Raw genomic sequence first — 14,660 nt, 5'->3', positions numbered from 1 at the left:
AGTATCCGGACACCCGGTTGAAACTGATTTCAAGTTCGTGGCGTCCTCCATCGGTAATGCTGGAAATCAATATGGTGTTGGCTTAGCCTTGATGACAGCTTCCACTCTCGCAGTCATATGTTCAATCAGGTGCTGCAAGGTTTCTTGGGGAATGGCAGCCAATTCTTCACGAAGTGCTGTTTTGAGGAGGGGTATCGATGTCGGTCGGTGAGGCCTGGCACGATGTCGGCGTTCTAAAACATCCCAGAGGTGTTCTATAGGATTCAAATCAGGACCCTGTTGAGGCCAATACAGTACAGGGATGTTATTGTCATGTAACCACCCCGCTACAGGCCGTGCTTTATGAACAGGTGCTCATCGCGTTGAAAGATGCAATCGCCATCCCCCAATTGCTCTTCAACAGTTGGAAGCAAGAAGGTGCTTGAAAAATCAATGTAGGCCTGTGCTGTGATAGAGCCACGCTAAACAACAAGGGGTGGAAGCCCCATCCATGAAAAACACTACCACATCATAACACCAACGCCTCCGAATTTTACTGTTTACACTACACACGTAGCCAGATGACGTTCACCGGGCTTTCACCATACCCACACCCTGCCATCGGATCGCCACATTATGTATCGTCATTCGTCACTCCACACAACGTTTTACCACAGTTCAATCGCCCAGTGTTTACGCTCCTTACACCAAGCGAGGTGTCATTTATCATTTACCGGCGTGATGTGTGGCTTATGAATAGCCGCTGGACCATGAAATCGCGCTTTTCTCACCTCCCGCCTGACTGTCAAGGTACTTGGAGTGGATCCTGATGCAGTTTGGAATTCCTATGTGATAGTCTAGATAGATGTCTGCCTATTACACATTACGATCCTCTTCAACTGTCGGCGGTCTTCGTCAGTCAACAGACGAGGTCTGCCTGTACTCTTTTGTGGTGTACGTGCCCCTTCACGTTTCCACTTCACTATCACATCGGAAGCAGTCAACCTAGGAGTGTTCAGGAGTGTGGAAATCGGCGGAGCACCCCATTCTGGTCTCTGATGATGTCTAAGGACTACTGAGGTCGCTGATATGGAGTACCTGGCTGTAGGTTACAGCACAATGCAGCTTATACGAAAAAAGGTTGTTTTTAGGGGTGTCCGGATACTTTTGATCACTTACTGTATATAGGAATGGGTTATGAAGCCTTTGAAATAGTCTGCAAGTATTTTACTCCAAACTTCATCACTTGCAATAATATGTAACTATACTCTAATAGTACTGTATTGGAAACCATACTTTTCTTAACTGTGTCTGAATCTGTCATATGCACTGGAGAATCTGAACTGTATTTACCATGTGTGATGGTAGTGCAAGGTGGCAACGTATATGGGCTATGCACTGCGAGTGCAACGCTCACATCAAGCGCTACTTTGCGTTTTTGAATAATTAATTATGGCAATTATGACAAGTAGCAGCATGGATGTGAGCAAAGTTGCAGTTCATCGCACTATGCTAACAGAGATGGCTAAGGGATAAGTGCAAATTATTTTTACTGATAGAGTTTCGTGCGGGATCGCACTCAGGGTGTCGGTTGGGTGAAACCAACAGCGCGTTAGCCCAATGTTCGAATTTTATAACCTCCATAGCCCCAGAGGTGTTGGCACCGCCAGGACGTTCTCTAGCGGCAGGGCTTTGATGCAACCCGACAAGCAGAACACTGTGAGGCAAGCAGAATGTCTCCGCAAAATGAATAACGTAAGGAGACGCTGTTTCACCCTCGCCTGTGTCGCCATGGGCTCTGTCACCCTAGGTTCTCAAAAGGGTTGCAGGTCACATTAACAGCAAGGAATGTACCTCCGCGAATTACCCACTCCATATTTTTTGAGCGTGAGACAGAGGAACGGAAAGTGTCCGTTCAGACGCTGGCGTCAAGGTGGCGTCTGAAAAGTTCTTCGGACGACCGGCGACTCTCACAGGCGACCGCGTTTGGTCAGATCGACGTGACGTAAGCGCTGTTTTCTGCTCATTCACAGTGAACGGGAGTTGCGCTCACTGATGAAGAAATTGTTAAAATGTTGCGATTGGACAGCCACACCAGCTGAGCGGCACGCCGTATTAGATTTTTGGTAGAAAAGGGACACGTCTTGGGTTTCGGTGTCCGTCCGATAAGGACGCAATACGCTGTGCTGGGCGATACAGAGTAATTTTGGATAATCTGTGTATCTCCGGAAAATTTCGCGGAATTGCGTCGCGTACACGCGACGCTGTGTTTGCAGAGACATCACACTTTATCGTCATAATAAGACGGCGAGAATGGCTGGCTGGGGACCCTGTCATGGGGCGGAAGAGCAGAACACGTAATATACGCTACCTGGGCCGTAGCACTATCAGCCCTGCAGTTCATAGAAGTTAAACGGGTAGTCATTGGCCTATTGAGCATCACAGCACATTCTCTCATTATTTCTGTGATTAGTTACAGATGTAAAGTACGTGACCTAGAATCTTGTGCTCTCAATTAGTTAAGGGGAAGTGCCAATCCGTACCCCTAGGTTTTATAGTTATAGACTTGTGTTGCACTCCTTTCTCTTTATTAAGGGGGTTAGAAGTCAAACGGGCCGACTTGGAGCACGAGAGGCACCACAGGACATTAAATTTCCACTGTCTATACTTTTACAAATAAATTCATAAAACTTAGTCAGCATGACCAGGAAGGATTCGTAATTCACACTCATAGAAGTGAAAGTTCAAAAGCGTAACAAAATAAATTTTTTTACATGTGAAATTTCATCATTTTTTCGCTTTACTATTGGCTGCATTTGTTGCTATAGGTACATTTTTGTTCACAAGTAAGAGAGATTCTTTGATGAATTTTGCACAGCATACAAACCATACTTACAGGTGTATGAAACTCTAGAATTTTCCAAATCTATTTAAAACTGTGGTAAAAATTCAGATAATTAACTACAAAATTTGATTTTTTTTCTAAACATAAAGTTTAAAACTTAACAGCTCATTCATGTTTTTATAAATTAAATAGATTCTAGCTTTTCAGACACCTGTAAGTATGGTTTGTATGCTGTGCAAAATTGATCGAACAGTCTCTCTTACTTATGAAGAAAAGTGTACCTATAGCAACAAATGCAGCCAATATTAAGTGAAAAAATGATGAAATTTCACATGTAAAAAAATTATTTTGTTATGTTTTTGAACTTTCGCTGCTACGAGTGTGAATTCTGAATCCTTCCTGGTCATGCTGACAAAGTTTTATGAATTTACCTGTAAAAGTATAGACAGTGGAAATTAAAATGTCTTGTGGTGCTTCTCCTGCTCCAAGTCGGCCTGTTTGACGTCCTGTCCCTCTTAAGATATTAATCTGTCCACACTCACGAGGCATCACCTTATTAATTCAATTTCTAGTATATGTAGTTGTCAAATGGAATAAATCTGATTATCTTTCCCTGTGTTTCAGACTACATACATTGACACACCAACCCTACCCTACAACCTAGTCAAAAATTTTGGTGCGTATAACTTGATGTTAATAATTGACATCCATCACCACTTTCTATGAGGCAAGCGACCTCATCCGATTCGATTCTTCTACAGAGGCCTGTATTGAATTGTCAGATTTCATAAAAGCACAAGATTCGCCTTGGGGGAATTTATAATAGAATTCCGAGTCCAGCAAATAGCTCATTTGAATATCGCCTCACGGTAGCAAAGGAAACTCGGAGATCGCTTCCCACTACAATGCATTTCTGTGTGTGAATTACAGCACTTACTAATTGGTCACATTCCCTGATTAGAACATTCAACAGTATTTGTAATTGTAGAAGTTGTTCATTAATCGTCATGAATGCAGCTATCCTCCTTACACCCTGATTTGTGGTGCTTAGAGAGTAACTAATAAATTATTCTAGCTTGATCACTCCATTTTTGAGCAACTGTTCATTTGTGCCTACTGGCTCTATCATTAGATCCAGTCCAGATAATGTGGCTCTCATTACTGCCACTTGTCCCTTAGTTATTTTCTCAGGCCGTTGTGGCCGAGCGGTTCTAGGCCCTACAGTCTGGAACCGCGCGACCGCTACGGTAGCAGGTTCGAATCCTGCCTCGGACATCGGTGTGTGTGATGTCCTTAGGTTAGTTAGGTTTACGTAGTTCTAAGTTCTAGGTGACTGATGACCTCAGAAGTTAAGTCCCATAGTGCTCAGAGGCATTTGAATCAATTCTGAACCTTAGTTAATTTCAGTAACTGTGCCAATCTCGACTCCTTACTATTTATGTGAAACTTATAATAGGTGGCATCGTCCTCGTCCAAGGTCCGAACAATACCTTGCTGACTTCCCACACAAAATTGAAAACTCCACTCTTTTCTCTACGTCGATATTGTTAATTGATTTGTTACTGACATGGCTTCTAGTACGCGTCCTACATTGTGTGTCACCCCGTTCATTAGTTTATTACAGTTCCCCTTCCTAATGTTTAGTTATACCAATTTCTCCTTACGCTGTTGCACCGCCCTGTTCTACCCTACTTACTGCGTGAAACCTTTAGTGTAGTGTCCTCAGATTCACGTAGGTTACCAATTTCCATCTGGTACTGGTTAGTGCTATATCTCCTTGAAGATGGTAGTATAGTCCAGATAAGGTTTTTATCGAGTGAATCTCCACGATATTATCTACCTCACCTTGCACTCTACACTGGAAGATCCACCACACGCCGGTGATAATCAAAATCCACGTTCTAGTGGTCGAGGGCACCGTGATGGGTCTGTGGAAGAAATCATGATCGTAATTGTTTAATAATTAGGTTTCAGTCTATTGACATGCACTCTCAGCTCTTGCCTCCTCTTTGCTTTTGTTTCTACATTCGACAGTATTGGGTAACATATTGCAGTACGTATTACACAATTTCTCTAACTCATGTATCTCCTCCTCATTTAAATGTTCAATCTGCATCGCGTTTATGACCTGCGCTACGCTTGTTTTACAATCTTGTGCCCATTCTGGCGTTTTTCTCACTCTCTTAAGGTAGCTTCTCTCCAAATGTTTGCATTGACTAACCACACAGAACTAACGTCTCACTCGATCTCATTCATGTTTATCATACTGATAATACTTACCCCGTATACACTCCTGGAAATTGAAATAAGAACACCGTGAATTCATTGTCCCAGGAAGGGGAAACTTTATTGACACATTCTTGGGGTCAGATACATCACATGATCACACTGACAGAACCACAGGCACATAGACACAGGCAACAGAGCATGCACAATGTCGGCACTAGTACAGTGTATATCCACCTTTCGCAGCAATGCAGGCTGCTATTCTCCCATGGAGACGATCGTAGAGATGCTGGATGTAGTCCTGTGGAACGGCTTGCCATGACATTTCCACCTGGCGCCTCAGTTGGACCAGCGTTCGTACTGGACGTGAGACGACGCTTCATCCAGTCCCAAACATGCTCAATAGGGGGCAGATCCGGAGATCTTGCTGGCCAGGGTAGTTGACTTATACCTTCTAGAGCACGTTGGGTGGCACGGAATACATGCGGACGTGCATTGTCCTGTTGGAACAGCAAGTTCCCTTGCCGGTCTAGGAATGGTAGAACGATGGGTTCGATGACGGTTTGGATGTACCGTGCACTAATCAGTGTCCCCTCGACGGTCACCAGAGGTGTACGGCCAGTGTAGGAGATCGCTCCCCACACCATGATGCCGGGTGTTGGCCCTGTGTGCCTCGGTCGTATGCAGTCCTGATTGTGGCGCTCACCTGCACGGCGCCAAACACGCATACGACCATCATTGGCACCAAGGCAGAAGCGACTCTCATCGCTGAAGACGACACGTCTCCATTCGTCCCTCCATTCACGCCTGTCGCGACACCACTGGAGGCGGGCTGCACGATGTTGGGGCGTGAGCAGAAGACGGCCTAACGGTGTGTGGGACCGTAGCCCAGCTTCATGGAGACGGTTGCGAATGGTCCTCGCCGATACCCCAGGAGCAACAGTGTCCCTAATTTGCTGCGAAGTGGCGGTGCAGTCCCCTACGGCACTGCGTAGGATCCTACGGTCTTGGCGTGCATCCGTGCGTCGCTGCGGTCCGGCCCCAGGTCGACGGGCACGTGCACCTTCCGCCGACCACTGGCGACAACATCGATGTACTGTGGAGACCTCACGCCCCACGTGTTGAGCAATTCGGCGGTACGTCCACCCGGCCTCCCGCATGCCCACTATACGCCCTCGCTCAAAGTCCGTCAACTGCACATACGGTTCACGTCCACGCTGTCGCGGCATGCTACCAGTGTTAAAGACTGCGATGGAGCTCCGTATACCACGGCAAACTGGCTGACACTGACGGCGGCGGTGCACAAATGCTGCGCAGCTAGCGCCATTCGACGGCCAACACCGTGGTTCCTGGTGTGTCCGCTGTGCCGTGCGTGTGATCATTGCTTGTACAGCCCTCTCGCCGTGTCCGGAGCAAGTATGGTGGGTCTGACACACCGGTGTCAATGTGTTCTTTTTTCCTTTTCCAGGAGTGTAATTGGTACTAATATTTCCGGTTTGTATACAACCTTCATTACTTACTGTTTTGGCACTATTACTTCTGCATCTTCCAGAGTGCTGTCACGTCCTTCTAATCTGATTCTCATTTCTTTTTTTTCCCCCTGAGTCCTATCGTTTCTGTGTGATCGCGACTTTCACATTTTCGACAGTGTCGGTCTACGTGCCCTTTCTTCACTGGACGATTGTACGCAGAACCTCAGGACTATCCAAGGAGTTCCCCATCACAGCGGCCTCCATGAAGGTTCTGCATTATCACCACTTCTGTTCATTCTCGTAATGGACAATGTGACAGCTGATCTACACAGGCCGTTACCATGGACCCTACTTTATGCTGACGACGTGATGCTGGCAGCAAAAAACAAGCTTGATCTGCAGAGCCTGACTCAAGATTGGAGTGACCAGTTGGCGCAACACGGTTTGCGCCATAATTTGAAGAAAACCGAGTATATTCCATCAGACAAACATGAAATGCGAACCATTACGATTAGTGGTGAAGATCTGACTCATCTAAGTTTAAGTACCTTGGTTCCACGATCACCGTTGACGGCCGACTCACCGAAGAAGTCAACACCAGAACTCAAGCAGGCTGGATGTAGTGGCGATCAACAACCGGAGTCACTTGCGACCGCAGGATGAAATATAATATAAAATCAAAGATCCATCGCACTGTCATCCGACCAGTCGCTTTGAATGATTGTGAGTGCTGGCCGACTACAGTTGAGACAGAGCTGCGCCTAAGTGTAATGGAAACGAAGATGCTAAGGTGGGCAGCGGGCCTCACTAAGTTAGATCACGTTTCTAATGACAGCATTAGGAAACAGTTTGGTGTTGCGCCGATCCAAGACAAGATGCGTGAGAGTCGTCTTCGCTGGTTTGGGCATGTTTTATGGGCCGGCGAAAACTATATTGCCAAGACGGGTTACACACTGGAAGTCGTCGGCATTAGACCCAAAGGACGACCTAAGGAACGTTGGGCTGATACAATTCATAAAGACCTTAAATGCATGAACATTCACCAAGATGCAGCCCGTGATAGAGCGAAATGGAGACAACGAACCCACGTAGAAGACCCCGCGGGCACGCGAGACAAACGCTGAAGGAAAAGAAGAAGATTTTCATACTTTGTCCCTTTAAATTTCCGTGCCCTTGTTTCTTCTCACGTAACTCCGATGGCGGATTCTTATCTTACTGGTTACTTACCTTATTCGTAACTGCCACTGTGGTTGCTTCCCTTCGGGTACTGTCAATAATGGAGCGTCATAACGATTCACATTTAATACTCTATTGCGGTAACCAAAAATGTCTCCTTGATTTAGTGGGAAATCCCCCCCTACTAAACAGTTACATGGGACGTCTGTTCCCTTTCGTAACACATAAAACATGTGTTCTCGTAACACATTTCTGTCTATTTGTCAGTGCAGCTTCACTGTACCTAGTGTACTCATTGTGCCCTTTGTTACAATCTATCAGTAGGCCGGTAGTCGGTGCTTCTTCTTTGAGCAAACCGATGTGTGCTCTGGTATGTACGAAAAGTTTCACTTCCTTGCCGAATTTGTCGTACTTGTTCGTCATCACATCATTTTCACCTTCGCAGCCAATTATATTTACCTTGGACCAATGCACTGTGGCTACGCGTGACTGTTGCCCGTACCACCAGGTTAGTTTCCCCGCCATTCTCCTGGAATATTTCCAAGTTTCTGTCGACAATGGGGAGCTGTATACCCGTATTTATTACTGATATAACATCGGGAAGATCGAGAGTCTTGGGCCCTATTCCCACACCGCGGGTATTTCGCACATATTATAGTCTTGGTGCATTTGGCATCGGTATGCCCTTTCTCAAGACAGTGATAACAAAAATCTTGAAACTGTCTAAGGTCGGCTGGCTTGTTGTAAATCTGCATCAGCCCTATTTACGGTCCGTTCAGCTGTATGTCCCTACATGCCCCATTTTCCAACATTTATGATACTTTGTACCTTTCGTTTGATTATTTCTACATCTACATCTACATCCATACTCCGCAAATCACCTGACGGTGTGTGTCGGAGGGTACGCTGAGTAGCTCGATCGGTTTTCCCTTCTATTCCAGTCTCGTATCGTTCGTGGAAAGAAGGATTGTCGGTATGCTTCTATGTAGGCTCTAATGTCTCTGATTTTATCCTAATGGTCTCTTCGCGAGATATACGTAGGAGGGAGCAAAATACTGCTTGACTCTTCGGTGAAGGTATGTTCTCGAAACTTTAACAAAAGCCCGTACCGAGCTATTGAGCGCCTCTCCTGCAAAGTATTCCACTGGAGTTTATCTATCATCTCGGTAACGCTTTCGCGATTACTAAATGATCCTGTAACGAAGCGTGCTGCTCTCCGTTGGATCTTCTCTATCTCTTCTATCAACCCTATCTGGTACGGATCCGACACTGTTGAGCAGTATTCAAGCAGGGGGCGAACAAGCGTACTGTAACCTACTTCCTTTGTTTTAGTATTGCATTTCCTTAGGATTCTTCCAACGAATCTTCTATTTTGTAGCTAAATGATAAGGGATCTATCTTTCTATGTATTCGCAGCACATTACACTTGTCTACATTGAGATTCAATTGCCATTCCCTGCACCATGCGTCAATTCGATGCAGATCCTCGTGCATTTCAGTACAATTTTTCATTGTTGCAACCTCTCGATACACCACAGCATCATCTGCAAAAAGCCTCAGTGAACTTCCGATGTCATCCACAAGGTCATTTATGTATATTGTGAATAGCAACGGTCCTATGACACTCCCCTGCGGCACACCTGAAATCACTCTTACTTCGGGAGACTTCTCTCCATTGAGAATGACATGCTGCGTCCTGTTATCTAGGAACTCCTCAATCGAATCACACAACTGGTCTGATAGTCCGTATGCTCTCACTTTGTTCATTAAACGACTGTGGGGAACTGTGTCAAACGCCTTGCGGAAGTCAAGAAACACGGTATCTACCTGTGAACCCGTGTCTATGGCCCTCTTAGTCTCGTGGACGAATAGCGCGAGCTGGGTTTCACACGACCGTCTTTTTCGAAACCCATGCTGATTCCTACAGAGTCGATTTCTAGTCTCCAGAGAAGTCATTATACTCAAACATAATACGTGTTCCAAATTTCTATAGTTCTGCACATCTGTTCGACGTACCTTCTTGAAAACTGGGATGACCTGTGTCCTTTTCCAATCCTTTGGAACGCTACGCTCTTCTAGAGACCTACGGTACACCGCTGCAAGAAGTAGGGCAAGTTCCTTCGTGTACTCTGTGTAAAATCGAACTGGTATCCCATCAGGTCCAGCGGCCTTTCCTCTTTTGAGCGATTTTAATTGTTTCTCTATCCCTCTGTCGTCTGTTTCGATATCTACCATTTTGTCATCTGTACGACAATCTAGAGAAGGAACTACAGTACAGTCTTCGTCTGTGAAACAGCTTTGGAAGAAGACATTTAGTATTTCGGCCTTTAGTCTGTCATCCTCTGTTTCAGTACCATTTTGGTCACAGAGTGTCTGGACATTTTGTTTTGATCCACCTACCACTTTGACATAGGACCAAAATTTCTTAGGATTTTCTGCCAAGTCAGTACATAGAACTTTACTTTCGAATTCATTGAACGCCTCTCGCATAGCCCTCCTCACACTACATTTCACTTCGCGTAATTTTTGTTTGTCTGCAAGGCTTTGGCTATGTTTATGTTTGCTGTGAAGTTCCCTTTGTTAATCTTAGTTGGCCCCACTATTCACATTGCAGCCCGATTCTTTTCTCTCATGGAAAGGATCACACTATCTTCCTGTTGTGCAATTTCTGTGGCCATTATTTAAAGTAATATCTTTGCCTTGACTGCGTACTATTGTCTCAATTCTCTCGCTTACCAACCCTTGAATGCAGCATTCGACCACACCCTTTGATTGAGTCACTTTCGTGTTATAGATAGCTTCTGTTAAATTAAGATGCGTTTTCAACGTAAAGTTATCGCGTAGCAAATAAGTAAACATTTCAGGTGAAAAGATCATAAGATTAAGTGTGGTAAGTGATGGCTACATCGTCAAGCCTCTTTCTGACGCCAGATCCATATATTACACGTTCTAAGCTAACAATCTCCATTGCTCGAGGCGCTTTTTGTTAGGGATGAATCACTAGTTATTTTTATGAAGTTAAGAGTCCTTGTTTTAGATTCACGTGAGGCAGTCTTAATTTGGGTTCTTCGTGATTTCATAAATCCCCATAAGGCAAGTGATAGGATCTTTCCTTTGTAATCGCACATAAGATTTCCTCACACTTCTTTGCTTTCTCGAAATTCGGTCTTTCCCTTAGGTGTTATAAATTCGTTCCATGTATACAACTAATTGAAGGCAGTTTGTTTATTGCCATACCCGTTTCGCTTCTATTATTGGGAAGCTTCTTCAGTTTCCTGTAATACCTGTTTCTTTTTATACATACAATAAACGTATTATATGGTAGACACAATATGCTGCTATGTTACATTTTGTCGTGCAAGAGCAAAACACGACAAAGTGTAAAATAGCACCATATTCTATCTGCCACATAATATGTTTATTGTATGTATAGAAAGAAACATGTATTACAGGCCACTAAAGATGCTTCCCAAATAAAGGAATCGAAATACATATGGCAATAAACAAACTAGCTTCAATTAGTTGCATAGACGGAACATACCTCCACGAATTTCCTCAGACATCCTTTCCAATGGGCTATGAGCTTCTGCTACGTCTCTAATGATCTCGTTGTAAGTGGGACGTTGAAACCCAACCTTACTTCTCTTTTATTCAACAATTTCCATTGAATGGGAGTGTCGCACGAAAGTTAAAAGGTAATGTTATTTCCCAACTATCGGGTACGCTGACGTGGATCATCGTGTTAAAGCGTAACCACGTGTTATGCATCATACCTCATTGGGCTTTCTGAATACCGCGAATAATTCATGTCGAAACGATCCTACATGATGCGGGAGATCTACTTTTTCACACGATTTCTTCCATTGCAGTCACTCCACAAGCACCTCAAATGTTTGAGCTTTACCCACTGCCTTCACAACATTGTAAAATTTTAAGAGAACACACTGTCGTAAATTTTAACTTCTTTCCAAATTAATGCTACGTTTCCTAAACCACACATAACATTACCCATAACCTTTAATTACGTAATGTTTAAGATGTCATCGTAATTAGAAACGCAAATAAAAAACTGCGGTTGAAAAATAGAATTATGGCAACCTACGCACCAACTGCTCAAAATTGTACATTACAAGCTTAGTAATTCATACTTCATATGCTGCATGAGCAGTGGGTACAACATTTTTGATACTGGATGCTCGACACCCAATTTCCCGAAGAAATTTTAGGCTCAAAACCAAACTGCAGTATTCAATAATCTTAATCATGCTAATGCGACTGCAGAAACGTCGCTGTAGATCATAGGCTCAAGGCAGGCGTCAGATGGGAATGTCCGTCCCCACTTCTAGGCCGGAGAAGATTAAGTGTTCTTCGGCATCTCTCGCTAGAAAGGGGCCCCTTTTGTCACTCCCTTCCCAGGTATCTTCTAGTGGGAAAGACGACACCCGCCAGTGGCTGAAGAGCCCAAAAGCAGCTGGTCGTAGGGCTTCACGCTCATCCTCACTGAGCCAATGAAGTCCTTCCAGCCAGGTAAACCCAAGGAGCAGCGAGAGAAATACAAAAAGAAAACCCATAAGACCTAGGCAATTGCGGTGGCACCCACACCACCGCTACCTACAAGCTCTGCGGCTGAGGACGGGGTGGAGAGTTTGGCGTCCGCTGAGGACCTAGATCTAGCTACACCCTCAGACACAATGGATATAGGCTGCTCAGGCAATAAATCGCTGGCAGCAGGTGAGTCTGAGGCGTAAACTGCCTCATTGAATGTTCCATGCCTTCTCAGTCTCACGATTTCATCCCCCAGTGGAACTGCGAAGTGCGGCGGTTTTTCCCACCGCCTGGCTGAGCTACGGCGACTGTTATCTTTACATCTGCTATCTGCATTGCCCTCCGGAAAACCTGGTTCCCAGCAATGCGGACCCCTGCCCTCCGCGGCTATAAGGGATATTAAAGGAACCGTAGCGACTATACTCGAGTGTCAGGTGGAGTTGGCGTTTATGTCCTAAACTCGGTCTGTAATGAACATGTGCCCATTCAAATCCCTCTTGAAGCTGTAGCTGTCAGAATAAGGACGACGAAGGAAATAACTGTCTGCAATGTGTATCTTGTTACAAATGTTGCAGCACCCCTGGATGTATTAGCTGCACTGATTGATGTACTCCCTAAACCTTTCCTACTTCTGCGAGATTTTAATGCCCATAACCCCTTGTGGCGTGGTACCATGCCTACTGGCCCAGGCAGAGATGTCGAAACTTTACTGTCGCAATTCGACCTCTGCCTCTTAAATACTGGCGCCGCCACACATTTCATTGTAGCTCATGGTAGTTACTCGGCCAATGTTTTATCATCTATCCGCTGGACAGCGCATGATGACCTGTGTGGCAGTGACCACATACCCATCTTCCTGTCACTGCCCCAGCGTCAGGTACATTGACGCCTGCCCAGTTGGGCTTTGAAGAAGGCGAACTCGGGAACTTTCACATCTGCTGTCACCACTGAATCTCCCCCACATGGTAACATCGATGTTAAGGTTGAACAGGTGACTAGCACAATTGTTCCTGCGGCAGAAAACGCGATCCCTCACTGTTTAGGGTGCCTGAGGCGTAAGGCAGTCCCTTGTTGGTTTCCAGAATTCGCTGAAGCAATTAAGGAGCGTCGGCGAGCTGTACAGCGGCATAAGCGGCACCCTTCCCTGGAGCATCTCATAGCCTTTAAACGGCTCTGTGCCCTTGCTCGCTACCTTATCAAACAACGGAAGAATGAGCGTTGAGAGAGATACGTCTCCACCACTAGGTGCCACACGTCCCCTTCCCAAGTCGGGGTAAAGATCAAAAGTCTTTTCGGGTACCAGGCCCCAACAACTGTCACCGGTGTTACCATAAATGGCGAATTATGTACCGACGCGAACATGATTTCCGAGCACTTTGCTGAGCACTTTGTTCGAGTCTCTGCGTCGGAGAATCCCCCCCCCCCCCTCCAGTCTTTTGCACACTCTAAGGGCGGCTGGAAGGGAACGTCCTCTCATTCATTCACCACACGTTACAGTGAATCCTATAACGCCCCATTTACAGAGTGGGAGCTCCTCAGTGCCCTTGCACATTGCCCCGACACTGCTCCTGGGCCTGATGGCATCCACAGCCAGATGATTAAACATCTCTCATCTGACTACAAGCGATGGCCCTGGTGCGATGGCGTCTTTCCATCGCAATGGCGGGAGAGCACCATCATTCCGGTGCTCAAACCTGGTAAAAACCCGCTTCATGTGGATAGCTATCGGCTCATCAGCCTTACCAACGATCTGTGTAAGCTGCTGGAACGTATGGTATGTAGGCGGTTGGGTTGGGTCCAGGAGTCACGTGGCTTGCTGGCTCCATGTCAGGGCGGATTCCGCCAGGGTCGCTCTTTACTGATAATCTTGTGTCCATCGAGTCTGCAATGCGAACAGGATTTTCCAGACGGCAACACCGGTTTCAAATGGTTCAAATAATTCTGAGCACTATGGGACTCAACTGATGAGGTCATCAGTCTCCTAGAACTTAGAACTACTTAAACCTAACTAACCTAAGGACATCCATGCCCGAGGCAGGATTAGAACCTGCGACCGTAGCGGTCACGCGGTTCCAGACTGTGGCGCCTAGAACCGCTCGGCCACTCCGGCCGGCAGGCAACACCTGGTTGCCGTCATTTTTGATTTACGTAAGGCATACGACACGACTTGGCGACATCATTTCCTTGCACATAGTATGAGTGGGGTCTGCGGGGACCACTCCCGATTTTTATCCAAAACTTCCTGTCGCTCCGTACTTTCCTTGTCCTAGTTGGTGACTCCCATAGTTCCATCTATATCCAGGAGAATGGAGTCCCGTAGGGCTCTGTATTGTCTACTTTCAGAGGCCATTAACGTCTAGCAGCAGCTGTCGGGCCCTCTGTTCCACCTTTTCTGTATGCAGATGAGTTCTGCAATT

Source organism: Schistocerca gregaria, chromosome X (assembly GCF_023897955.1).
Source record: "Schistocerca gregaria isolate iqSchGreg1 chromosome X, iqSchGreg1.2, whole genome shotgun sequence".
Classification (NCBI taxonomy): Eukaryota; Metazoa; Arthropoda; class Insecta; order Orthoptera; family Acrididae; genus Schistocerca; species Schistocerca gregaria.
The sequence above is the reverse complement of the archived record's forward strand: the minus strand, read 5'-3'. Positions refer to the sequence as shown.